This window comes from Cucumis melo, chromosome 10, assembly GCF_025177605.1.
Source record: "Cucumis melo cultivar AY chromosome 10, USDA_Cmelo_AY_1.0, whole genome shotgun sequence".
Classification (NCBI taxonomy): domain Eukaryota; kingdom Viridiplantae; phylum Streptophyta; class Magnoliopsida; order Cucurbitales; family Cucurbitaceae; genus Cucumis; species Cucumis melo.
In genome coordinates, this window is record NC_066866.1 from 17,259,067 (window position 1) to 17,285,419 (window position 26,353).

The following is a 26,353-nucleotide window of genomic DNA, read 5'->3' on the forward strand; positions in this document are numbered from 1 at the left end:
GACATGAAACTCACCAAAATAAGAGAAAACGCTCGAAGTTGATTGAATGGTTCGAAGAGGAGCGACGAAATGCACTGGACGACGACCGATGAAGGGCAAGTGACGATGGCCGGAGTAGCTTCAGGTATTCTACGCGAAAGAAAAGAGAAGGGAAAGGGAACTCTACGTGAAAGAGAAGGAAAATCGATCGTGGAGAGGAAGAAGAGAGAAAGGAAAAGAAGGGCATTTTTGTCCATTCACACCTAAATTGTCCTAAAATTCTTCCTTTTGAAAAGTTGTCCCAAAAGTCATTTAACCCTCATTTTTTAAGCTATTTTTGGCAATTTCCCAAGTTTTTTTTTGTGTTACAATCACATATCTTCCCATACTCTCCTATATATCTTTGTTTTTTGTTTCACCGGACGGTTTCGTAACATTAAAGATATTATTTGTTATTTATTATCCCATGATCATCCCTTTATATAGTTAACATACGATTATGATTAAATTATGTCTTTTAATTAGCATATCTTATTGGAGCAAAATTCGGTGGTACGCACATGCTCTAGCTACTACTCCCAAGGGCTTCGAATGGGATATTTTAGGGGAGGATTTCCCTAATTTAGCTCATTCAGCTCCTTCAATAGTATTTGACTATACTTGTTTTATTTCTCAATTTTGTGTTTTTTATTTGTCTAAAAAAACTTCTTTTTCTACTATACACTTACAAATTTTTTTCATCTAGTTATGATTATTTGTCTAACTTTTGCTGGAAATTTGTGGTTTCATCTTTTTCACCTTAGTTTATAATTATTATCAAAAGATCATTCATGATTAATCATTTGATATATTGATCAACGAGGTGGACCATAAATTTCATCTAGAATAGTAACTCTCGAAACATAACCATACATAAATCAACAAACGTAATCTTCACTTTACCCATATCCTCATTGTCTTTTCAAAGTTTATCATTGTAATTGTTCCTATATATAGATGTTGATTTTTTCCTCTTCTTTTATTCTTTTATCGATAATTTTTCACCCTAATCATACATCAAACTTTTTTTTTTTCTTTTAGCTAATAGATACAATAAGATATGTGAATCATAAGAACCACAATAATTTGTAATTATTGACTTTGTGAAACATTATTTCAGGTCAATAGAAAAAAAAAACATTCATACATATATGGACATTAATATTGATGTCAAATAAGAAGAGTGATGAATGTAATCTAAAGTGGTTGAGATAGATATCTATGTTTCAACAAATATATGGACCTTGCTTCTTCAACTTAAATACTTAGTTGGAAGGGAGAGTAATATATTAATAATTTGAATAATGTTTATATAACAACCCATGTGGCATATCATCATGTCCCACCAACAAAATTTATTGAATATATTTATCTTATATATATATATATATATATATATATATGGTTATTATATTAGTATGAATTGTATTATCAACTTTTAACACCTAAGGTTTGATCTCTCCCACCTTATAGATCATTTAAAGAAAATTTATCGAATATATGTATTTTATAAAATTATAATCTTGTTATACATTTATATGTAACTATATTTATGTGTATATATTCTAGCAAACAATAGAATTATATATGAATTAAAAGTAAACCGTCGACCAAAAAATTAGAGGTCTAAATTTAGTTTAATTATGTGAAGCAACTAAACAAATTAAAATAACCCTTCTAATCTAAAAATGACAAACTCGTGGGCTTATTGGCAATCTATTTGTTTTCTGTTTTTTGTTTTCTAAAATTAATTTTTAAAAACAAGTGTGTTCAGTAATTAATTTACTTTTTTGTTTTTTAAATAAAAAACTTAATTTTAAAATTATGAAAGAATATTGAAAACGAAAAAAGAAAACTTTAAAAAAACTTCTTCTTTTTCTTTTTGAAAAAAAATAATTTACCAACTATATGTATGATTTTTGTCCAAAAACAAAAACGTAACAATGTAATCTTAAATATTAAAAAAAGTTGACCAACTTACTAATCTAAACCTAGCTTTTAATGTAAACAATTTTGAATAAAACATAGGTTTAGGTTTTCAAAATAAGTTTAGATGAAATATTTGTTTGCTTGCACACCATATTAAAACATGATTCAAAATATTATAAATTGGCTTGTATTTTTGTTTGACAAATTCAATTAAAAAGAAACTTTTAAAGTAAATTTTTTACGGAAACATTTTTAAAATAAATCAAAACAAAATATAGTAAATTTTAGATTTATTACTACTATTACTAGTAATAATAACAATAATAGTCATGATCATAATTTGCGTTTTCTTTTAGGAAAATTATTGTAAATAGTAAAACGGTTTAAAATATATATAAAATATTTTAAAATTTTAGATTATATTAATGATAGATACTGATTGTAATGTCTTGAGTTTAGAAGAAGACATGAATGAATCGGTATCACATCTGAATGAGAGAGATCCTAAAGACATGAAAGTAAGGTTAAAAAAGAATTAAAAGTTGACTCGGGAACTTTAAAGTTAAGCGTGCTTAGCTTGGAATAATTCTATGTTAATTAGATGACCTCATAGGATGCATGTGAGTGAGAACAAAGCATGCTGACGACTTTCATTCTATTAAATCTTTAAGATAAATAAAGATTATGTTGTCAGGTCGTAGTGGATGTAAGGAAATGTCGGGGACTTCAAACATTTCGAATATTGATCTGAATCCTAGGTTTGGGGGTGTTGTATTGATAGACTGGTAGACTTCTATCAACGTTTATCAAGATATGAAATTGCTATATTTTATAAATATTTTAGTTTATTTGGCTATACATAAAAACGTCGGTTTGTTTCATGTTTTATTTTGTATATTAAAAAAAAAAAAGAAGATTATATTTTACAATTAGTTAAGTAAGCCATATAGGATGAGCACTTAATTAAAAAATGGAATCGTGATCTTCTTCTTCATCATCATTGATTCCTTTTGTCAACTATTCACCTTCATTAAAAATCACAATTAAAGTCCCCAAAAGAAAAATAATAAAACTATAAAGGATTCCTGATCCATTTTTTTTATATATATATATATATAATAATAATATTATTTTAACAAAATCATAATTAAAGAAATCTATCCAACTTTTACACCATAACACACATGATGTAACTCGAATCTATTTTTTCTCTTTCTTACTTATAATTTAATTCATTTAAATCTTACTTTTATTTTTTTCCCCAATCAAACCTTCTATAAATTATGAGAAATACTTTTCATTTTGCAGCTTCCGACCAAAATTTAAAAACAAATTCAATAACATCGTTGCCGTTAGTTTTGGGCGAAAACCGTTAAAATTTTGTTTTATAAATATTTTTAGAGTTTAAAAGAAAATTCAAAATTACTTTTATCGATCCAATTTTTACACTAAAGTTTCTAGCACATGACAAATGAAAACAAAAATTTTATGTTAACACAAAAGATTCCATGAAATTTTACAAAATTTCAAAATAAAAATTTCTCATAAAACATACTATGACAATAATTAATCAATTAAAAGAATATATTTGAATTATGACATATATTAAATTATTAATATGCAACTTCATTAAAATATTTAAGTCATAGAATCACTCCAAGCTTCCATTAGTCTCTTTAATTCTTATAAGAATCAATATACCATACTAAAGTGCGCAATTTTTAAACTGTTTTTTATTTATTTGTTTTGAGGAGAGGGGAGAAAAAATTAAAAAAAAAAAAAGTAAAAAATGGCTTGCATAAAAACAAGGTATTCTATTTTTAATTTTTAATTTTTTTTAGATTAGGAATATTTTTGAAAATTTTGAAAGTTTAAAAGTTTTTTTCTTAGTGTAGTGTGTTAATAATAATTTTTTTATTTGATAGGTTATTGTTTTAATATATTTTAAGAAGAAACTTTTATTTTAGAATTTTGTGAGATTTTGTGGAACTTATTTAAAATTTTTATTGATGAGAAAATTGGAATAAATTTTGAACTAAGGAGAATATTTTTTTAACCTTTTTCAGTTAGAAAAAAGAAAAAAATTATAAAAAAATAGAACATTTGATAAAATATTTAAACTTTATAGAAAAATCAAATGTAATGAATTTTGTTTTGAAAAAAAAAAACTAACTATAGCCGATTTCGTTCAAAACTAATATTAGAGGAATCTAAAAGTTTGATAATATTTTTTAAACATTTAAAAATATAAGAATATTTTTGACACACAAATTCATGAGTATATCTTATAATTTAACAAATTTTTTAATAACTAATAAGAAAAATAAAATATATTAAATTGTACATTAATGTAAAATTTGATTTAGACTCAACAAAACATAAACATGTGTGTCATATTGTACTTCATTGAGTTAATAAATAAATAAATATTAAGTGTCATAATTTTTTCAGTTTCTAATTTTTATGCTTTAATTTACTTTTTTGTTTCTATTCCTAAATTCAAACTTTTCTCCTATGGTTACTCAACTTTTTAGAAAACTTTATTGTGAAAATCATTGCTAAATTTTTGTGTCCACAAGTCCAAAATTACTACAGTAAAACATAATTAAATTTCCTAAAATTCAAACCTTAAAATTCAGCAATCAAATAGAAACAACTCACCAAAAATTCAACAAATAAAATCCCCATTTAAAACTAGAGGTTAAATTACAAGTTTATTACTTAAATATGTTTATTTGGTCTATCAACTATATTAATAAAGAAAAGAATAATAATCTTACAAGAGTTAAAGTTTAGAGCCTCCTATATCCATTAACTTTTCAAATTTAATGTCTAATACTTCTTTAACTAATTATAACATTATGCCAAATTACATTCTGGACAAAATTTAAAAGTTTTAGAAATCAATGGATCTTAAAATATAAATTTGGCTTTTAAGTTTATTGAGATTTTAGACTTTTAATTTTTTTTTTTTGGTATGTCATGAATTTTAAGACATGTTTAGTAGAACAAAATACGATTTTTGGATTAACAAAAATCATATTTTAGATATCTATCGAATTAAAATAAGAATAAAAAGATAGAGAATCTATCAAACATGTTTCTAAAAATTAAAGTCGAGAGATTGAACATCTTTTAAATAAATTAAAAGTTTGAAAAATCAAAATTCTACCTTATTTAAATTACTGTATAATTACCAAAGCAATGAACTTATAAATAGAAAAAAGGAGGATGATTTGGTTGAATTAAATAGTCAAGACTATCAACTCAAATTGAAATTCCCAAACTTGTTTCTATGCTATTTTCCCTTCTTTATTTTCAAAGATTTGGGCTAACTTTATATCTTTAGAGAGAGAGAGAAAAAAAAAGAAAGAGAATAATATAAGATGGAATTTAAAGTGAGAAATGAAAGTGCAATTTTTTTATGGTGTGGATAATAGAATTAAAGCATGATTTAAGAAAGGGATTTTGTATGTATATACATATAATATCTAATCAAATCAATAAAATTCTCTATTAATTACAATTCAATGCTTTGATTAAGACCCTTGACATTACTAATATATAGATGCCTTAATTTGTCATTTCCCCCACCTCCCTCTCTTATATATATTTTCCTGAAATTTTAATATATCCTTAATCTCTTTCTCTCTTTATGACCTCCAAGAGAGAGACAAGAGAGGCCCAAAGAGGCAAAAGCATCTTCTAAAATTATACCAGATAGAGAGAGAAGCAAAAGAATTTAAAGATAAAAGTATTTGAGAAAATTTTGACAAAAAAGTTTAAAATACGATAATATTAGGAGGAGATAAAAGGTCGTTGATGCCAAATTTTGTTAAGAAGAATTGACTGACCACAACTTGTCTATGACGGTAAATTTGTATAACAATAAAGAAAGCTTATCTATAAGCAAAGAAAAAATTTGCACACCGATGTGGTGTAAGCCACATGCACTATGATACCTAAGTTAGGAAAGTCAAATGCTCAAATAAATCGAACTTAAAGTCTAGAGGTAGCTTGTCTAATGTACACCACTTCTTGTCGTATTTATAGGATCCTTATTCTATTCCTTATCTAATTAGGTTTTTTGATTGGATAGGCTGCCTGTGAATTTCTCTAGGGCTGAGGTTGACCAGCCCAACATCCTTGACAGATGTGCTAGGATTTCTTCTCTTTAGGTGAGCTATGTTAGGTTTTGGCTCAAATTTTTCTTACATCCACTTCTTTATTGGTCTCTTGTTCTCCTTTGACAGTTTTACCATTATATCCAAAATCCACCCATAATAGAGGCAATGTCATTTTTCAAGATGATATTAGAGAGTCGATCAAGATCTAGATATTACTGTTAGTATTGATATTGATATCAAAATTTAATTCTATAACAAATATTTTCTATGAATAAAAAAGGCTAATATGTAAAATGACGTCTTCTAACTTTTCATTTCGCATAAAAAATTGTCATAAACTTTTGAAAGTTTTAAAATTTGACTCATACTTTATAAAATGGTTTCAAAGTATCCTTAGCATATTATCATTTTTTTTAAATGGTACCAAAGGAGAGGAGGGAGATAGAAAGGGAGAATTAAAAAGAGATTTTTTGAAAAAGAAAAAATAAAAAGGTTTTAGAGAGAGAGAGAAAGGGAAAATAGATTGTAGGGAGGAGGGAGGGTTTGATAAGAAAGCAATAAGAGGTCAAAATAGAGAGTAGGGCCCCAAAAAGATTGATCCAAATCTCTCAAAAAGTCATAAAGCTCTTTTAAAAGCAATCTTTTATATATATATATATATATATATATATATTGTGATGTGGGATTTTAATTTTGAAGATGAGAATACACATTATATCACTACATACACTATTTAACCCTTTTTCTCTTTTCCATAAAAGAACAAGGATTTATAAAATGGTCTTCTCCCCACATATATTTATTTCAAGGCAATATATATATATATATATATATATATATATATATATATATATATATCATTTTGTAGCATTAGTTTTTATTCTAAATTTCATTTGGTTGGTACATTTTAAAATAATAAATTTTAATATTTAAGAAGTGTTTGAGATAATGAATGAGTTATTATAGTTTTTGTTTAGAATATAAATTCTTTTAGTTTGAATTATAATAGCATATATTTGATATGTAAATTATTTTAGTTTGAGAAGAAAATAGTAAACACTGTGTAGTAAAAGAATAAAAAAACAATGAATGTCAAGTAGTAAAGACCATAGCAATTGAAGTTTTAAAATAGTATTTACTATAATTAATTGTGAATTTTTAGATAAATTTGAATTATATGTCCATAGAACAAAGAATACAAAGAAAGTAAGAGAAAGAGAGATTGACGAGAGAGAGAGGGAGATTCGCTTGCCGTCCATTGTCAATCATTCGTCACCTTCGTCATTGGAGTTCTCTGCTGCTCGCCATCCTCCCTCGTCATCTTATTTGTCCCCCACCGCTCCCGATCAAGGTTTGTTTTCTAAGTTTTTTTTTTTGTTTTAAAATTAAGAAAATGTATGTATTATATGTTCTTTATTGATTTAGTTTAATTAATTAGTTTTAGGATTTGTTTTACGATTTAGATTTTGAGATGGTTTTAGGATTTAATTTAGACTTGAATTAGTTTTAGGTTTTAGCACTAGAAGAAATATAGACTTTAATGTCGGTTGGGAAAAATAAAAAATGAACATTAATGTCGGTTTTGAAAAGGCGGATGTTTAATGTCGGTTTTCCACCGACATTAAAGACTAAGCTTTAATGTCGGTTTTAAACCGACATTAAAGGTCCGCCATTTTGAAAACCGACATTAAAGGTCCATTTAAATTTTAATTTTAATAATTTTATTTTCTAAAAAAATAACACGCTTTAATGTTGGTTTTAAACCGACATTAAAGGTCCATTTAATTTTTTTTAATAATTTAATTTTGTGAAAAAATAATTGTCTCTCTCTTACTTTACTCTTTCGACCCTCTCCTACTCGCGCAATCCCTTTTCTTCTCCAAATGAATTCGTCCATTTCTTCTCCGGCGACTTTTTCTTCTCCGATGCCCGTTCCTTCTCCGAATAACAATCGCTGCCACCATTGACTTGTCGCCACTATTGTGATTTAGCGTTGGTTTTGGAAACCTTCTTCAACCTCTCTCCTTCAAAAGTCAATCGACATCCTTGGCGTTGGTTTGGCGGAGAGAAAATGATTGGGGAAGATCGCCGCCTTCTCATTATTTTTCTCATCTTCTTTTCTTTTTTTGAATCCTTCTCATATTCATCCAAAGGCATGCTCATCCACTTTTTGTAGAGGTAAATTCGTATTTTACATTTTCCATTCTTCATCTTCGATTTTGATTTTCGATTTTCATTAGGTTTCCTTCCTCTGAGTTTCTGTTTCCCCGTTCCGTTTAGTGGGAATGTTGCGGGTGATTGATTTGTTTTTTTATAATTTTGTGAACCATTCATATCCAAATTTTGATTGAAGTTTGGCTTTTGAATTTGCATCTTGGAGAAAGTGTATTGCCTGAACACCAATTTCTTTTTCTCTACTCTGGTTATGATGTTTATATATATATATATATATATATATATACTTTTGTTCTTTTGTGTTTTATTTTTTTGGGTAGTAATCTACTTGTTTGCTGAGGGCTTGGATATCGAAAATTGTTGAATTGACAGCAGGAATCTGTGATTATAGTGTTGAAATTTTTAGAGAAAAAATGTTCATATTTTTCAAGAATGTTGTGTATAACATAACCATTAGATTTTTAAATATGTCAAATATGTCCGTTACCTATTTGGCACAAAATCAAAAGTATAATAAATCTATAGATAATCCCTAAAATTGAGGGACTGAACTTGAAATTTTACTTAAATTACTTATACTATATTAAAAGGGGAAGAATTAGTACATTCCTTTTTTGTCCCTACATTTGTCGTAAATAAACACTTTGCTCTTCTTTGTTGTAGACTTTTCAATTGGTGTTTTTTGAGAAATGTTCAGACAATAGAGTTTTTGTGACATATGTTTGTTCATCACCCTTTGTTGTTTTTGATATTTTATTAAATAAATTTAGAGATTGTTTGAAGCGTTGAGTTGAGATAGGATGTCAGAAGTTCATATGTATATGGAGATCGTCATATGTTTGGAAAAGTCATATGTCCGTGTTTGGGATGCAAAGTTGTTTTGTTTCATTGAATTGTTTATTGGTTTGATAAGTTTTAGAAGAAACTTTCTTTTTCTATTTTTATTCCTACATATCTTTTTGTTATGTTTTTTTTTTTGTTCTAATTTCTTCTTCACATCATTGAATTGTTTGTTGATTTAATTCTGTCAGATTTTTCCTCTGTTAGAGTGTGAAGAGGTTTTTGGGGAAGTTTCTGTTTGGCTGTCAAGGAAGAAAAATCTTGATTTTTCTTTGTGGTTTTCATGTTGGTAGACAAAAGAAGTTAAATGTAAGTTTTTCTTTTGGTTTTGTGTAATGTTCATGTTTGTTATAAAGTTTTTTTTTTAATGTTTTTAGGTTTTGTTTCCTAATTCATTGGATAGAATTCATTGGTTTTGTGTAGTGTTATTTAGCTCGTGAAGATTTGTTACATTACTGCGACATGGTTGAAGTCGGCTATATGTGTATACTAGCGTATATTACGTAAGTATAAGACAACTTATACTCATCTTTATCTCCAATACCATTGTTGTAGTTAGTTTGTTGATATTTTAACTATGGTTGCTTTTACTTAGATATCTTTGGGATGAATGTGACTGCGCAAGGAATTTTTTTGTCATTGACCAATAAAAAATATCGTCACATATAAAAGATTGTGATCTTCGATCCAGAAATTTAGCCAACCAGCTAGAAGCAGTTAACTTGGAACAGAAAGCGCTAATTCCATATAATAGCGGGTAAATAAAGAAGAGAAACACATTAATAAATTTCCATTGAGCTTAAATGTGTACTCACATTGAAGATGTTGTTTATTGTAGTTTTCATTGGATGTTGCATGTTATCGATCTTAGTGAAAATTGCGTTTATGTTTTGGATTCACTTCGGAGTAAAATCAATGAAGACATTCATGGAGTCATAAATGTGTAAGTGTATTCACTTTATTACTTTTTATTTAACTTTATTGTCTTCTAATGTTTCAAAATATTTAGAGGGTTGAAGACATGACAAGCGAAACACGATCTACAACGCTATCGATCAACTCCAAAATGGAGACCTGTAAAGGTAATTTGCATTTACACGTAATTATTTTTTATGAAACATAAGATTAATTTATATTCAATTTATATACATGCAGTGCCCTCGTCAATTGGATTTTGTAGGGTGTGAGTACTACGTGCAAAAGTACATACATGAGATAGTGCATAATTCTAGTACTTCTATTACTAGCTTTGTAAGTTTCTACTTTAACTTTTTACATATTACAATTTATGATCTAAACTCATACTTTCCATATCTTTTTCTTTATGTGTAGTTCAATACCAAAAATGCATATAGGCAAGAGGAGATTGACGAGATTCGAACTGAATGGGCAACTTTTGTTAGCAGATTTGTGTAAGCTTTTAAATGTGTTTTTTGGTCGAGTTAAGTTAGTAGTTGATTTTTGTAGTTAAGTTACTAGTTGGTCGAGTTAAGTTTTTGTAGGGACGGGCAGTTGGATGATTTTATTTGTTGTAGTACTATATAGAAGGGTGGAAAGGTGTGCTAATATTTTAGGTGTTGGATGATCGTATTTGCTGTAGTACTATATGAAAGTGTGGAAAAGTGTGCTGGTATTTTAGTGTTGGATCTTATGCATTGTAGGTGTTTATTATTGGTTTGTCATGGATGGCAGGATGTGTTGTTTGATATGTGTGATTATATATATAAGTGGATATATTGGAGGATTTGGAGTAGTTGAACTTATAGTGTTGAATATAGTTGTGTTTATTGATATGTGATTATATGTAGGTGTTGGATGATGTGTATTTGTTGTAGTTCTATATGGAAATGTATGCTGGAATTTTAGGTATTATTGTGTGTATTGCAGGTGAACTAGTTATGAGCCATTGAGTAGTAGGCATTATAGTGAGTGTGCAAGCCATTTTTTTATTTTTTACAATATACGATGACGAACATTTTCGGATGTAAATCGAATCAAATAATATCGATTTTGCCGTCATAAAAACTATTGTAAATACGACATTAAATGTGTCTTTAATGCCGGTGGAAAAACGACATTAAAAATGTATCATAAGCGACATTAAAGACATATTTAATGTCGGTTATCCACTGACATTAAAGATGAACCGACATTAAAGGCCTTTAATAACACCTTCAAATATATCGGTTTATAACCGACATTGAAGACCTTTAATGTCGGTTATAAATCAACATTAAAGCCCAACCGAAATTAAAGACCTTTAATAATGCTCGCAAAGATGTCGGTCGCCAAGTGACATTAAAGGCTAGATTTCTTGTAGTGTAGTATTGAATTACTTTTAGATTTAATTCTGGATTTAACATTGACGTTGAGATTGAATTTGAGTTTTATAAATAACTTGAATATGTTGAGATTTGTGGGTTATATTAAATTGAAAATTTGTTTATTAAATTTGAAATTGAATTAGAGATTGTGATTTAATTCCAACGTAAACACTATGTTGAGGTAGGGATTTCTTGTGACGTCGTGAAAAAGACATCAGAAAAACTTTTTTCGACGTTGCGTTAGAATTCGTTTAATCCCGATGCACGGAGGTCACATCGGTTATAGTACATTGTCAACGTGTGCCAAATGTCGGCCTGGACTGCGTTGGGGATGTGTCTATTCCGACGTTGTCCCTTAGCGCATCGGAAAAAGTTCCCTCGACACAATATTTCCAACATTTTGGCCGATGGAGTTTCCAATGTCGGCATAGCCTAGGCCAACGCACTTTCCTATTTGGGCTTACGCGTGCTACGACATCAGGAATGCCCCAGATCCTTGTTGATACCGACACATTAGAATCGTCAAAATAGGTCATGAAGAGATACCTCATTTCTTGATGACATCGTTGAAAGATTTAACATAAAATGGTCTAATCAGTTTTTGTGGATATTTGTTGAAGACTAACTAATGTGTCGGCAAATATAATATCTCTCGATCGTGTAGTACAACTTCGGTAGATCAACCCCTGACACCTTTTTCTTGACCACACTATCGATGATTTTTCTTTTGCCGGTAGACCATTTGCCGTCAGTAGACCATTTGTCGATGCTTTTTTGGATATCAACGTCGACAGATACATTTTTTTAAGTGTGCCTTAACTTTTTAAAACAATAAAATAAGATGTCTTTACCATCAGTGTGTATGAACAAAACTCATTTATTTATACCGTATCACTTCCCTTTACCATCATCGCCATCTCCTCTACTTCAGTTTATACCCTTTAACACTTCCCCATTTAAATAACCCTCCTCCTTGCATTTGTTACTTCATCTATCTTTGTAAATCTCAAAGCTTTAAATGAATAAAAAGTGTTAGATTTATTCTTAAATATAATATTATCATTAATGTGGCCCAATTACATTATTTATTATTTATTTTTTTGGGCTTATTATTTTATTAGGCCCATTAAGTTAAAAGACAATGCCCTAATTTAACACCATGATGGGTGGTGTCTATAAATAGAACCTTAGGGATTGGTCCTCTCACTACCTCATTAACTAGTTTATTCTTTCCATCAAGAAACTTAAATTAAGTCTAAAAGGAAGGCAAGTGAGAGAAACACAATTCCTCAAGAAGTTATTCATGGATCAAGGTATGTTGTTCTTTAACTAATTTTTAATTTGTAAAGTTATCTAGTTCAAAGATCTTGGCATTTAAGGTTATATACAATGTTATGGTTTATTGTATATTCATGAAACTAAAGTTTACATGTGGTATCAGAGCCTTGATTGAGAACTTGTAATTTTATATGGATGATTAATGATTTGTTTTAATGTTTCCGCTGCATGTTTTTCTTTTAAATTTAAATCAAGATTCTTCGGTTATTGATTATCATTTGAATTAAAGATTCTTTGATTAAAGATTATGAATTTGAAAATTTGTTTTCATGGAAAGTCGGAAGAAGAAAAGAAAATTGTAAAAGATTTTAAATTTACCTTTTTTTTTCTTCAAGGGGTTAATCATCCACCGCCGGCAACCTTCTTTTCCTTTGATAAAATTCATTGAGCCACTTATTAATGATTAAAGTGTTACGAAGATTTGATCATTTTTAAAGAATTAAGATATTGATTTTGATATAAATTTCAAATAAGTTAATATTATAATCCTTGATTAAAGGAATTAAAATCTAATAAAGATTACGATATTGTCGAAAATGTAATTCATCATAAATCTAATTAAATTTTAGATTTTAATGATTTTTGAAATATTGCATATATTTAGTTTAGGTTGAAATTGAAGATTATGAATTAATTATAATATGTGTTATGCATATATTATGTTTTAAAGTATCAATTTATCCTAGTGATTTTAAATTATGCATTAAATGAAAGTTTTAATAAAATTATTTGCAATATTAATATTTTTCCAAATCTTCCGATTAAAATCACTTGGAAATTATGTTATTCGATATCTATATGTTAGGAATAATTTGTTATTCACTAAAGTGACCAAATTAGTATGTTATATAGATATCAAATTAAACTTAAATGGTTAAAAATAAAATAAATCTTTTATTCTCTTATTATGAAAAGGAAAATCTTTTATTTTTCTTATCATAGAAAATCTTTTATTTTCTTATTATTAAAAAGAAAAATAAAATAAAGAAGAAAGGATCTTTCATTTTTTTTTTTTATTATGAAAGATAAAAATCTTTTATTTTTCTTATCATGGAAAATCTTTTATTTTCTTATTATAAAAAATATATATAAAGAAAAGGAAGATAAAGATATCATCCGAAAATAATTTATCCAAAATAATCATATTATCAAGATCAGAGTTTTCCAAGATTCAGTTTTTGTTTTTTTTGGATTTAAAGTTATCCCAAATTTAATTACGTTCTTCATTACTCCATTAATGTTATCTATTTTTCATGATTGAGTTGCTTAAATTTAAAATATAATAAATATGGTACAATAAATTATGTTTTATTGTCTCTTTTGTATTATGTTTCAGTAACAAATAATTTAAAGCATGTATTTGTTTGTGATTATTTGATATCTATAGTATAAATAATTTGTTAGTCACCAAGGTGGCCAAATTAATAAGTTCAATAGATATCAAATTAAAGTTAAACTCAATTACTCATATTCATGTGATGTTGATGAATCATATTATATTATGAAATATAAACATATTATTATGAGTATATTGATTTTCATTATTATAAAACATTTAAATTGCCCAAAAGTAATTAGTAGTTTTATAATTTTGAATATTATTGTGGTTAATTTGAATTGTTTTATTATGATGTCTATGTTATGAACAGTTTGTTAGTCACCAAAGTGGCCAAATTGGTAAATCTTTAGACATCAAATTAAAGTTGATTCAATTACACATATTCATCTGATGCTAGTGAATAAGATATTGTGAAACATTATTGATTTGTCGTGAGTGTATTGATTTTCGCTATTATAAAACATTTAATTTGTCCAAAGGTAATTAATATTTTTATAATTTTGAATCTTATGCTGGTTAATTGAGGTGTTTGGTTAGATATTATTAGTATATCCAAAGATAACTAATGTACCTAATTTGAGCATTTAAATTATCAATTATATGAAACTAAATCTAGCATCAGTTAAGTGTAAATGTTGTACATTGTTGTGTCTTCCAAAGAAGAACTTCAATGTATAAGTTAATGATTATTTAATATTATCTGAATCAGTATCGTATCTTTATGTTATTTCTCAAAACAAATATAAGCATATCTACTTTTGTAATTACATCATCTACTCATGTTTCTATTCATTTGCATGCTACATCTATAATCAAGTTTAATGGACTCAATTTTTTCTGATTGGTGCAAATAAATCCAATTCCATCCTAGAGTTTTGGATCTTGATTATTTGGCACTCTTAAGTGAGAAACCTGCTGCACTTACTTCAGCTACTAGCAGTGACGAGGATAGATCTTTCTATAAAGCTTGAGAAAGATCCAATAGATTGAGCCTAATGTTTATGCGAATAATTGTAATAAACAATATCAAGTTCGTAATTAAAATATTGAAAATACCAAGGATTCTATAAATTTATGGAAAATATGATGAGAAAGCACATTGTTTTAACTTTCTAAATTCCTAGAAAGTCATGGTATAGGTGCTCAATACACAATACCAGGAACACCACAACAAAATGGTGTTGCAGAAAGGTGAAATCGTACATTAATGAATATGGTTAGAAGCATGTTAATTAATTCATCTTTACCCGTGTCCTTGTGGATGTATGCATTAAGAACCGCTCAATATTTATTAAACAGGGTTCCTAGTAAGTCAATTCCAAAGACACCTTTTGAACTGTGGACAAGAAGGAAACCTAGTTTAAGACACCTACATGTTTAGGGTTGTCAAGCGGAAGTAAGAATTTATAATCCACATGAAAAGAAACTGGATTCAAGAACAACCAGTGGTTTCTTCATTGGTTATCCAGAAAAATCAAAAGGGTATAGATTTTAATGTCCTAACCACAGTACGAGAATAGTTGAAACTGGAAATGTAAGGTTCATTGAGAATGACATAATTAGTGGGAGTTTGGAACCGCGAAAAGTGGAAATTCAAGAAGTCAAGGTGGAAATTCCTTTATCTATAACTTCTTCTCAAATTATTGTTCCTGTAGTTGTTGACTCTGTTAACAATCTACAAGAACAACAAATTAATGGTCAAATACCACATAATGATATTGTAATAAATGAACCTGTAACTGAGGGACCACAAGAAATAGAATTAAGAAGATCTGTAAGATCAAGAAGATCAACTAATTTTTTATGATTATTTGGTTTATTTGCATGAGTCAGAATTTGACTTAAGCATTGATAATGATTAAGTTTCGTTTTCACAAGCCATTAAATGAGATAATAATGCCAAATGGTTAGATGTCATGAAAGAAGAGTTAAAATCAATGAATGATAATGAAGTCTATGACCTTGTAGAATTGCCTAAAGAAAAATAAAAGAGTTGAGTGTAAATGGGTCTTTAAGACCAAACTTGACTCAAATGACAATATCGAACGACACAAGACTTGACTTGTTACCAAAGGTTATTCTCAGAAAGATGACATTGACTATAATGAGACCTCTCTTATATCGAAAAAGTACTCATTAAGAAGTATTATGGCTTTAATAGCTCATTATGATTTAAAGCTTCATCAAATTGATGTGAAAACTACTTCTCTAAATGGGAATTTAGATGAAAAAATGTTCATGGATCAACCAAAAGATTTTATGGTTGAAGGAAAGGGACATATAATGTGATACCATCACATTTTTTGGTTTTAAAGAAAACATTGTTGATCGTGTATGTATTAAGAATCAGTGGGAGTAAGTCCAATTATTATCCTTGGTCTATATGCTTACTTACAAGAGATCCAATCATCTTCAGGTGATTGGATATTTAGATTCAAATTTTATCGGATGTGTGGATACAAAAAATCCACTTTTGACTATATGTTCCTATTAGCTGAAGGAGCAATTTCATGAAAAAGTGTGAAGTAGTGTATTGTTGCTACATCCACTATGAAGGTTGAATTTGTAGCATGCTTTGAGGCTACGATTTATGTTTTATGGCTGCAGAACATTATCTCAGGACTTGAAATTGTTGACAGTATTGCCAAGCCACTGAGAATTTATTGTGATAATTTTGCGGTAGTTTTCTTCTAAAAGAAAAAACGACAGATATTCTAAAGGTGCTAAACGTACGAAATTAAAATACTTTGTTGTTAAAGAAGAAAAGTTCAGAAACAAAGAGTGTTAATCAAACGTAACAAGTTAGCACTAAACTTATGATTGCATATCTACTAAATAAAGTATTGCTACCATAGACATTCAATGATCATGTCAAACGTGTGGGCATTAGTAGATATTATTATTTAAGTCAAGATTATGTTATTTGACACTTTGAGCTCATTTATTTATTGTTTCTGATTTTATCTTATGGTTCTGTTCTTATGATTAGTATATACATAAAAGAATTATGTAAACCAAATAGGACATCGTCTTTGATAAAGACACTTATTGTTGGACCATTATTGATTATCTTTATTATAGATTATGTTAATAGAAGAACTATTTTAGTGATACATGGAGGGAGTATGTTAATGCAATGATGTATGACCGCCATGATCCTTTAGTAGTTTCTTTGACTTGGCACGATATGTTATGAAGTTTAATTTTGCGCATTATGTCTATGAATGTATATGGTAAATAATGTCAATGGGCCAAGTGGGAGAATGTTAGATTTATTCTTAAATATAATATTATCATTAATGTGACCCAATTGCATTATTTATTATTTATTCTTTTTGGGCTTATTATTTTATTAGGCCCATTAGGTTAAAAAATAATGCCCTAATTTAACACCATGATAGGTGGTGTCTATAAATAGAACCTTAGGGATTGGTCCTCTCAATGCCTCATTAACTAGTTTATTCTTCCCATCAAGAAACTTAAACTAAGTCTAAAAGGAAGGCAAGTGAGAGAAACACAATTCCTCAAGAAGATGATCAAGGTATGTTGTTCTTTAACTAATTTTTAATTTGTAAAGTTATCTAGTTCAAAGATCTTGGCATTTAAGGTTATATACAATGTTATGGTTTATTGTATATTCATTAAACTAAAGTTTACGGGAAGAGCTTTCATTTTTAAGCATGGACAAACATCATCTAAGAAATTTTAATACCTAAATAACTAACTTGAAAATAAATCTTCATTTTTCTCTAAGGTAGATATTCTCTTTTAATCTTTTTTCCTTCATTTATTTTCCATTCTTACCCAGTTTTATCAGTAACTAAACCAAAATGAAAACTTTAAGTTGAAGTATGAAATGTCACAAAGTCTCAAAATCAAAATATCTTTTTCAAAACTCATGAGAACAATAAATTTCCGAATACAAAAAATATGGACAAAAGAATATCACTTTCAATCCTGGGAAACCTTTCTAACCACAGTAAATAGACCAATTTGAACTGTAAAAATGATTAAGAAAATTTTTGTCGCTATAAATTTGATAAGGCATGCGTTTTCTTTAGTTTTTCTCCCTTAGTTGTCTTCTAACCCAAATTCCTAGCTTGTCTTTCAAATAATATACCTACGAAGAATCTTTTTTGTTGGTTCCATTGTTTTTTTTCAACGATATTTTAAAAACAATATACTAACCATTTTTGTCTGTTAAAAGTATTTTTGAGCTATTTTTTTAAAAAAATGTATAGATATTAATACTTTTTTTTTTTTGAATAATTTAGCCAAATTATAAATCCTGACAATCATTTATAAATATCAAACAAAAATGATCGATTGATTTGAAAGAAGCCCAATAATAAGTGTGTGGAAGCCAACGAAGCTTTGGGCTTCAGCATCACTTTCTCTCCTCACAAAGCAACCAAGTTTTGAAAATGAAGCCTTTAGCTTCCTTCTAATTTGGAATGCATTTTCTAATATAACTACATGCATGCATTTATTTATCCAAAGTTATCTTATATTTGTCTAACTACTATCCCTCTCGAGATGGAGAATTGTGATCATGTCAATTGACGTTGAGTTAAGTTTACTTTTGATTCATCCATTAAAGAAATATAAATCGATTAATTTTATTCCTTCAATCAATTAAGTGATTATACAAGTAAATATGATAGTTTAAAATAAATGAATTTCAAGATACTATTCTAATTAGACTTAAGATTAAGTTAAAATGAACATAGTTCAACTTTTATACAATATAAGTTGATCAAGAAGTCTATTGTTTGAAGATTTCTTATCCTCCATGCTACTAGAAAAAAGACTTGGTCAACAAAAGGGGTAGATAACTTTATCCTCCCCTCCATTAAAATCTAACTAAAGAGATAGAAGGAAATTAGTAAAGGTTTGAACCATAAATTTTTGTATATATATACATAAACACGAAGAATATATGGACCAAGGCTTACTATGTTTGAAGTGCTAAATATTAAAAATGTATAAAGTATACAATCTAAATATCAGTATTTGATCTCCACATCTGACTAGAACATCTCAACCATTCTACCTAAATATTTGTTTGATAGAAATACAATTTAGTTCTCGATTTTTTTTAATATATGTCTAATTAGTTTCTGAGTTTTTAAAACTGTCTAATAGATCCACAAACTTTTAGAGAGTGTTCGGGGTGCAAAGTGTGTTATTACAATTTTGTTGGTCATAATAATCTGTGTGTTATTATATTTGTGTTTGTGGTGCATACTATTATAGTACAATAATATGCAATACACAAATTATTATAACACAAACTAAAATAATCAACACCCCAACACATACAATTATAAATCAGGCTATAATAACACATATTATTATATCCCACATACTATACTAACCTACATGCACCCTAAACGCCCCTAAAGGTTGAAGAATAACAACGAGTGTTATTTGAAATTCTAATCTTAATCCTCGACTAAATTAAATCTTACCTCAAAGAAGGAGTGAGTTATTATTGTTGGTGATATATAATTAAATTTGCCTTCAACAACCAGTTTAAGCTTTTGGTTGAATTGACAGTTTAATATGGTATTAGAGCAAGGAAACAACGAAATCCTAGAAAAAAGTTTAGGAAACACCCAAAATAGAAGCTGTTGTTGTCATCGCCGCCTTGGACACCACATGGAAAAACTACTCAAACAGATTCAGATGCCGTCGATCTATCCAATAAGCCAACCTTCGTCACCATCTGCACAACCTTCTGGCTAGAAACCACCTCAAACGCTGCCGTCTTTTAATCTCATCACCCATCCCATTCTCTTCTACGTATCGTCGCCTGTTCAACCGTCTCACCTTTTCGGTCATCTACCGTCACACGCACTGCCCATCGTCGTCGGACAACAGCCTTCAAAATTGTCAAATATGTACATTAATGCAAATATGTCCTTTGACCCTTTACAACAACTTTTCTTCTATAGTAACAGGGCTGACCAATGCTATAACAGATCAGGGATTGAAGCAGGCGAGTCATCAACACCCTCTGGTTATGGACAACCATATGTTTGTGGTCTCGAGATTAGCCAAACCTACAGGAGAGCTGTTTTTGAAGTTGGTGCATCCTTGACACGGACTGATCTACCAATGTATTCCAAGAACTTGGTAATTTCACTTCCTAATGTGCCTTCAATTTATATAACTAACTCTGCTGCCTTTAGTGCTCAATCCTTGACCCATGATAATGAAAAGAATAATGGGAAACCAATTCTAGTTTGTGAATACTGTAAGAAACAATGGCATACCAAGGATTAGTGCACGGTTGGCCCCCAAGAGGTAACAAACGTTCCTCCAACGAGCAACAGAACTTAGGGCATACCAATGTAAGGGAGATTACCAGTACCTCTCAACCAACTGGCCCTACTGCTAGCCAGATCAGCTCTTCTACGCTAAGCACTATTGCTCAGTCAGGTATATCTCAATCCCTTGGCCTTATTAGTGTAGATGGGAAGAATCCTTGGATTTTAGACTCGGGGGCCACAGATCACTTGACAGGTTTCTCAGAGTACTTTGTCTCTTATACCCTCTATGCCGATAATAAGAAAATATGGATAGTCGATCGCTCTTTAGCCTCGATTTGGTGAGAAAGAGCAAATAGTGCTCTTTGATGGTTTCTCCCTTCAAAATGTTTTGGATGTGCCTAAGCTTTCTTACAATTTGTTATCTATCTGTAACATCACCCGTGAGCTACATTATTAAGCTACTTTCTTAGCTAAATCTGTTTGCTTTCAGGGCTTGATTTCGAAGATGACGATTGGCATTATCTGGCATAGCAGGAGACTTTTTTACATCCTTGATTATGATACCTCCGGTAGTAATATCTCTACGACTAGTTTACTGTGTTTCTATTTTAGCACTTCTGAACATGACTTTATGTTGTGGAATTTTTGGTTGGGTCGCCCAAACTTTACTTATATGAAATATTTTTTTCTCCATCTCTTTCCTAAAATAGATGTCTCCTCGTTATCTTGTGATATATGCTTTTGGGCAAAACAACATCAGATTTCTTTTCCTTCACAACCATATAAACCCACATAACATTTACCCTTATCCATTTCAACATTTAGGGTCCCTCCGAGGTCACCACCTCATCTAGGAGATGGTGGTTTGTAACTTTCATTAATGATCATACCCGTCTTACCTAGGTCTACCTTATCACTGATAAATCTAAGGTTTCCTCTATTTTCCAAAACTTCTATCATACCATTGAAACATAATTCCATTAAAAAATTCATATTCTTCATAATGATAATGGTCAGGAATTCCAAAACCATAACCTTAGTGAATTTCTAGCCTCCAAGGGGATTGTTCACCAAAACTTGTGCGTCTACACTCCTCAACAAAATGGAGTGGCCGAGCGAAAAAATCATCACCTTCTAGAAGTAGCCCGTTCTCTTATGCTTTCCACTTCCCTCCCTTCATACCTGTGAGGAGATGTTATTCTTACAGCAACTCATTTAATCAATAGAATGCCTTCTCGTATCCTCCACCTTCAGACTCCTTTAGAATGTATTAAGGAGTTCTACCCCTCTACTCGTCTTGTTTCAGAGGTTCCTCTTCGTGTGTTTGGGTGTACCGCTTATGTCCATAATTTTGGCCCTAATCATACCAAATTTACCCATCGGGCTCAGGCTTGTGTGTTTGTTGGGTATTCTCTTCACCTGCACGGTTATAAATGTTTTCATTTGCCATCCAGAAAATACTTTGTCACTATGGATGTTACTTTTTGTGAGAACCAACCCTATTTTTCTGTTAGCCATCTTCAAGGAGAGAATGTGAGTGAAGAGTTTAACAACACCTTTGAATTTATCAAACCTACTCCTAGCATCGTGTCTGACATTGATCTTCATCCTATAATCCTACCCACAAACCAAGTTCCTTAGAAAACGTATTACAGAAGGAACCTCGAAAAGGAAGTCGGGTCCCCTACTAGTCAGCCGTTGGCTCTAGTCCAAGACTCCGAACCTCCTCGAGATCAAGGTATGGAAAATCCTAGTGAACCTTGTACTAATAATACAATGAGTGAGAATGACAGGTTTGATGTTGCTGTTTTTAAAAATGTGGAAGAAAAGAACAATAGTGATGAGATTGAGATTTGAACAAAAAAAAAACAATGAAGCTAAATAGGGTCGTACAAGGAAACTTGACAATTATGATCCTTCTCTTGATCTTTCTATTGTACTGAAAAAAGGTACTAGGTCATGTACAAAGCGCTCCATATCTAATTATGTGTCATACAAGAATCTCTCACCACAGTTCAGAGTTTTACTACCAGCCTTGACTCTACCACAGTACCAAAAAATATTCATATTACTTTAGAGTGTCCTAAATGGAAGAATGCTGTCATGGAAGAAATGAAAGCTCTTGAAAAGAATAACCTTGGGAGATTTGTGCTCTACCCAAGGGACACAAGCCTATGGGATGCAAATGAGTGTTCACTCTCAAATACAAAGTAGATGGAACACAAACAGACACAAGGCAATGTTAGTTGCAAAAGAGTTTATTCAGACCTATAGTGTTGATTATTCAGAAACTTTTTCTCCTGTTGCTAAGTTGAATACTGTTAAAGTCCTTTCTGTTGCTGTAATCAAAGATTGATCCCTATATCAGCTGGATGTTAAAAATGCTTTTTCTGAATGGAGATCTAGTAGAAGAGGTCTACATGAGCCTCTCGCCTGGCTTTGAAGCCCAGTTTGATCAGCAGGTTTGTAAACTCTAGAAATCCTTATATGGTCTAAACAGTCACTTAGAGCATGGTTTGACAGATTCACTACCTTTTTCAAGTCCCAAGGGTATAGTCAGGGACACTCTAATCATACTTTATTTACAAAAGTTTCCAAGACAGGGAAGATTGCAGTTATGATAGTTTATGTGGATGACATTGTTTTGTTTGAAGATGATCAAGCAGAATTAATTCACTTAAGTAGAGAATGGGTAATGAATTTGAAATCAAGGATTTGTGATATCTGAAATATTTTCTTGGAATGGAGGTGGCCAGATCTAAAGAAGGTATCTCCGTGTCTTAGAGAAAATACACCCTTGATTTGCTAACCGAGACAGGTATGTTGGGATGTTGTCCTGCTGACACTCCTATTGAATTCAACTGTAAACTAGGAAACTCGGCTGATCAAGTTTTAGTTGATAAAGAACAATATCAGCACCTTGTGGGTAAATTGATTTACTTATCTCATACTCATATTGATATTTCTTTTGTCGTGAGTGTTATCAGCTAGTTTATACAGGTTCCCTATGAGGAACACATGGAAGTTGTCAAAAGAATTCTGAGATACTTAAAAATAACACCTGGTAAAGGGTTAATGTTTAGAAAGACAGACATAAAGATCATTGAGGCATATACTAACTCGGACTGGACAAGATCTATTGTTGACAGAAAGTTCACCTCTGGTTATTGTACCATTGTTTTGGAAATCTTGTAACTTGGAGGAGTAAAAAGAAAAGTGTTGTGGCTAGGAGTAGTGCTGAGGCCGAATATAGAGCTATGAGTTTGAGAATATGTGAGGAAATTTGGCTCCAGAAAGTCCTGTCTGATCATCATAAGGAATGTGATACTTTATTGAAGCTCTTTTGTGATAATAAAACCACCTTTAGTATTGTTAACAACCCAATTTAGCATGATAGAACTAAACATGTTGACATTGATCGACATTTCATCAAAGAAGGACTTGACAATGGGAGCATATGCATTCCTTACATCCCTTCGAGCCGACAGGTTGCTGATGTTCTCACCATGGGGATTTTCAAACCAAACTTTGACTTTCGTGTTAGCAAGTTGAGCCTCATTGATATTTACATCCCAACTTAAGGGGGAGTGTTAGAATTAGTGGGCTTAGCTCATTTGGGAGATTTACCCTAAATATTCTCTCTTTTTTTCTCTTTGTACTTTTCTATTTATTACCTCTTGTACCTATTGTATGATTATTAGAAAATAACAAAACTAAAAACATCGTGATTTTTCTTCTGATTGTCGGGTTTTCACGTAAGTCGGTTTTTGTGTATATTGCTTTTAATATGATATTAGAGCATGTGGTCTAGAGAGGTCCTGTGTTCAAGCCTCTGTATTGTTGTTTCCTCCCCAATTAAAGTTAATTTCCACTTGTTGGGTCTTTCAAAATATTTTAGCCCACAAGTGAGGTAAAATAAATTTCCATTTGTTGGACCTGTCAAATATTTCAAGTCCACAAGTGAGAGGGAGTGTTGGTGATATATAATTGAATTTACCTTCAACCACCAGCTTAAACTTTTGGGTGAATTGGCAATTTAATAATTATAGCCCACTCCATCCTACTTCACTCCATGCCCCAAACATGCTCCTAATGTTGTGATAAAATATAGATTCCTAAACCACATTCTAGTAGATATTTAAATTTTCCATGTTTTATTTGATAGATTCCAACAAGACATATTACACATATTTAGTGTTGAGACTTATTATATAAAATGTGTCATTTTCGATGTTGTCAATTTAATCAATCTTATTAAAGAACGCTTGTTAAATAAAAATTTTTGGAACCAATCACAAATTGTCACGTCATCTACTAATGGATTTAGGATTAATTAAAAATTGGCTGTTCACACGAGATTTCAGAAGAAATGTAATTCGTGGAATTGAACTTTGTATATTGATTTATATAGTTTTGTGGATACAATCTCTAATATTTACTCTTTTGATGCTTTCTCTCAAATACAAATTAAAACTTAGAACTTTTTGCTTGTTGGGCTTGGACTTAGGCTTGGACCCATCTGCTTGTTGGGTTTGAGCTTGAGCCCATCTGCTTGTTGGGCTTGAGCTTGGACCTATTTTCTTGACAGGCTTGAGCTCGGACCCATTCACTTGGTGGGCTCGGGCCCACTTGTTTGCGCAAGCTTGGGCCCATTATTTATTCGACCCAATTTTTCTTTAGAGGCTTGAACTAGGTTGGATGTAAGAAAACTTGACTACCTAAATCCAATCAAATTATAATCATCACAATTTTGCTATGATGATGTGACGTGATTTAAGTGACCAAAATTTCTTGTTCAACATTGGCATGTACCCAAATTAAAATTAAAGATAAATTGGCCAGTTCTAATGATGCCACATGTCTTTATTATGAAAATTGAATTAAATTAACTATTTTAGTTTAATTAAATATTATTTATTTGGGATAAAATTCAATTGAGCTAAAAAATAAGCTTAATTTAGCCCAAAGGTTAAATATGACCCAAACCTATATACTTGAGTCAACGAGTCTGGTCCATGGACCAACTAGGCCCAAGTCCATAAAAGTCCACAAAAGAACTCTATAAATAGAGGGGTTCTCTTCATTTGTAGGGATTGAAAAGTTCTCTAGAAAATCTAGAGAGAATTCTCCCAAGAACCAGAAGACTCTCTAACTCCTGAAGTCAACCACCCTCGAAGATTAAAGCTCCTGTAAAGATGCAATCTTTCTTCAACTTCAAGAACATCACGTGCTCTGCTTCCTGAAATCAAGTGTAAGCATCCAGCCGAGAGAGGATTAGAGGATCAAATACCAGAGACTGAACTACATCGCATTTAATCAACATAAATACAACATCAACACAAGTTCAACCCCACGAGTCAAATTTCTTCGAAAATCTCGTGTGAACAAATTGGCACACCCAGTGGGACCTCTCTACCTCACATCTTTCTCTTGTCATCTGAATCTACAAGAAAATTAATAGCATAAAAGAAGGTTGCATCCAAATCTTCTGTTGCAAGCGACACTTACACAGGACCTGTCACCGCAGTCATTCTAAGGGAATCATTCAAGAGCAGGATTCAGATTCTGTCATCGTGCAGAGCATTCTTAAGTAATTGAGGGAGTCTCCTAAAGTTGGGATTGTCATCAAGGAAAATATTTTGTATGAGAACTCATATTCTACCTCTAGTAAGTTAAAGAGGGAAGCACACCCTAATGTGATGTTTGTCATGATGGCTGATGTAACGATCAAGGCTGCTGTTGCAAAGATAAAGAGAAAAATTAATCTCTTGATGAAGGTTGTTTAGGAACGAGACCACCAAATCGCAGCTTTGAGAGAGCAAATGCAGACTCATGAAACTGCTAAGTCGAGTCAAACTTTTCTTGTCAAAGCTGGTGATAAAAGGAAGAATGTGGTGCAAGAAAATCAACCACAACAACAATAAGCTTCTATTGCTTCTCTTTCAGTTTAGCAGCTACAGGATATGATCGCGAATTACATTAGAGCTT

The 26,353-nt window shown here is 30.6% G+C and overlaps 1 long non-coding RNA gene across 1 annotated transcript; it reads left to right on the forward strand.

Annotated features, from left to right (window-relative positions):
• Nucleotides 1-7,278: 7,278 nt before the first annotated feature.
• Nucleotides 7,279-10,843, forward strand: LOC127151341 (uncharacterized). Its single transcript, XR_007824250.1, has 8 exons — nt 7,279-7,425; nt 9,281-9,398; nt 9,513-9,592; nt 9,685-9,846; nt 9,928-10,032; nt 10,099-10,171; nt 10,245-10,340; nt 10,422-10,843. It is a non-coding gene; the product is annotated as an uncharacterized LOC127151341 (long non-coding RNA).
• The last annotated feature ends 15,510 nt before the right edge of the window (nt 10,844-26,353 follow it).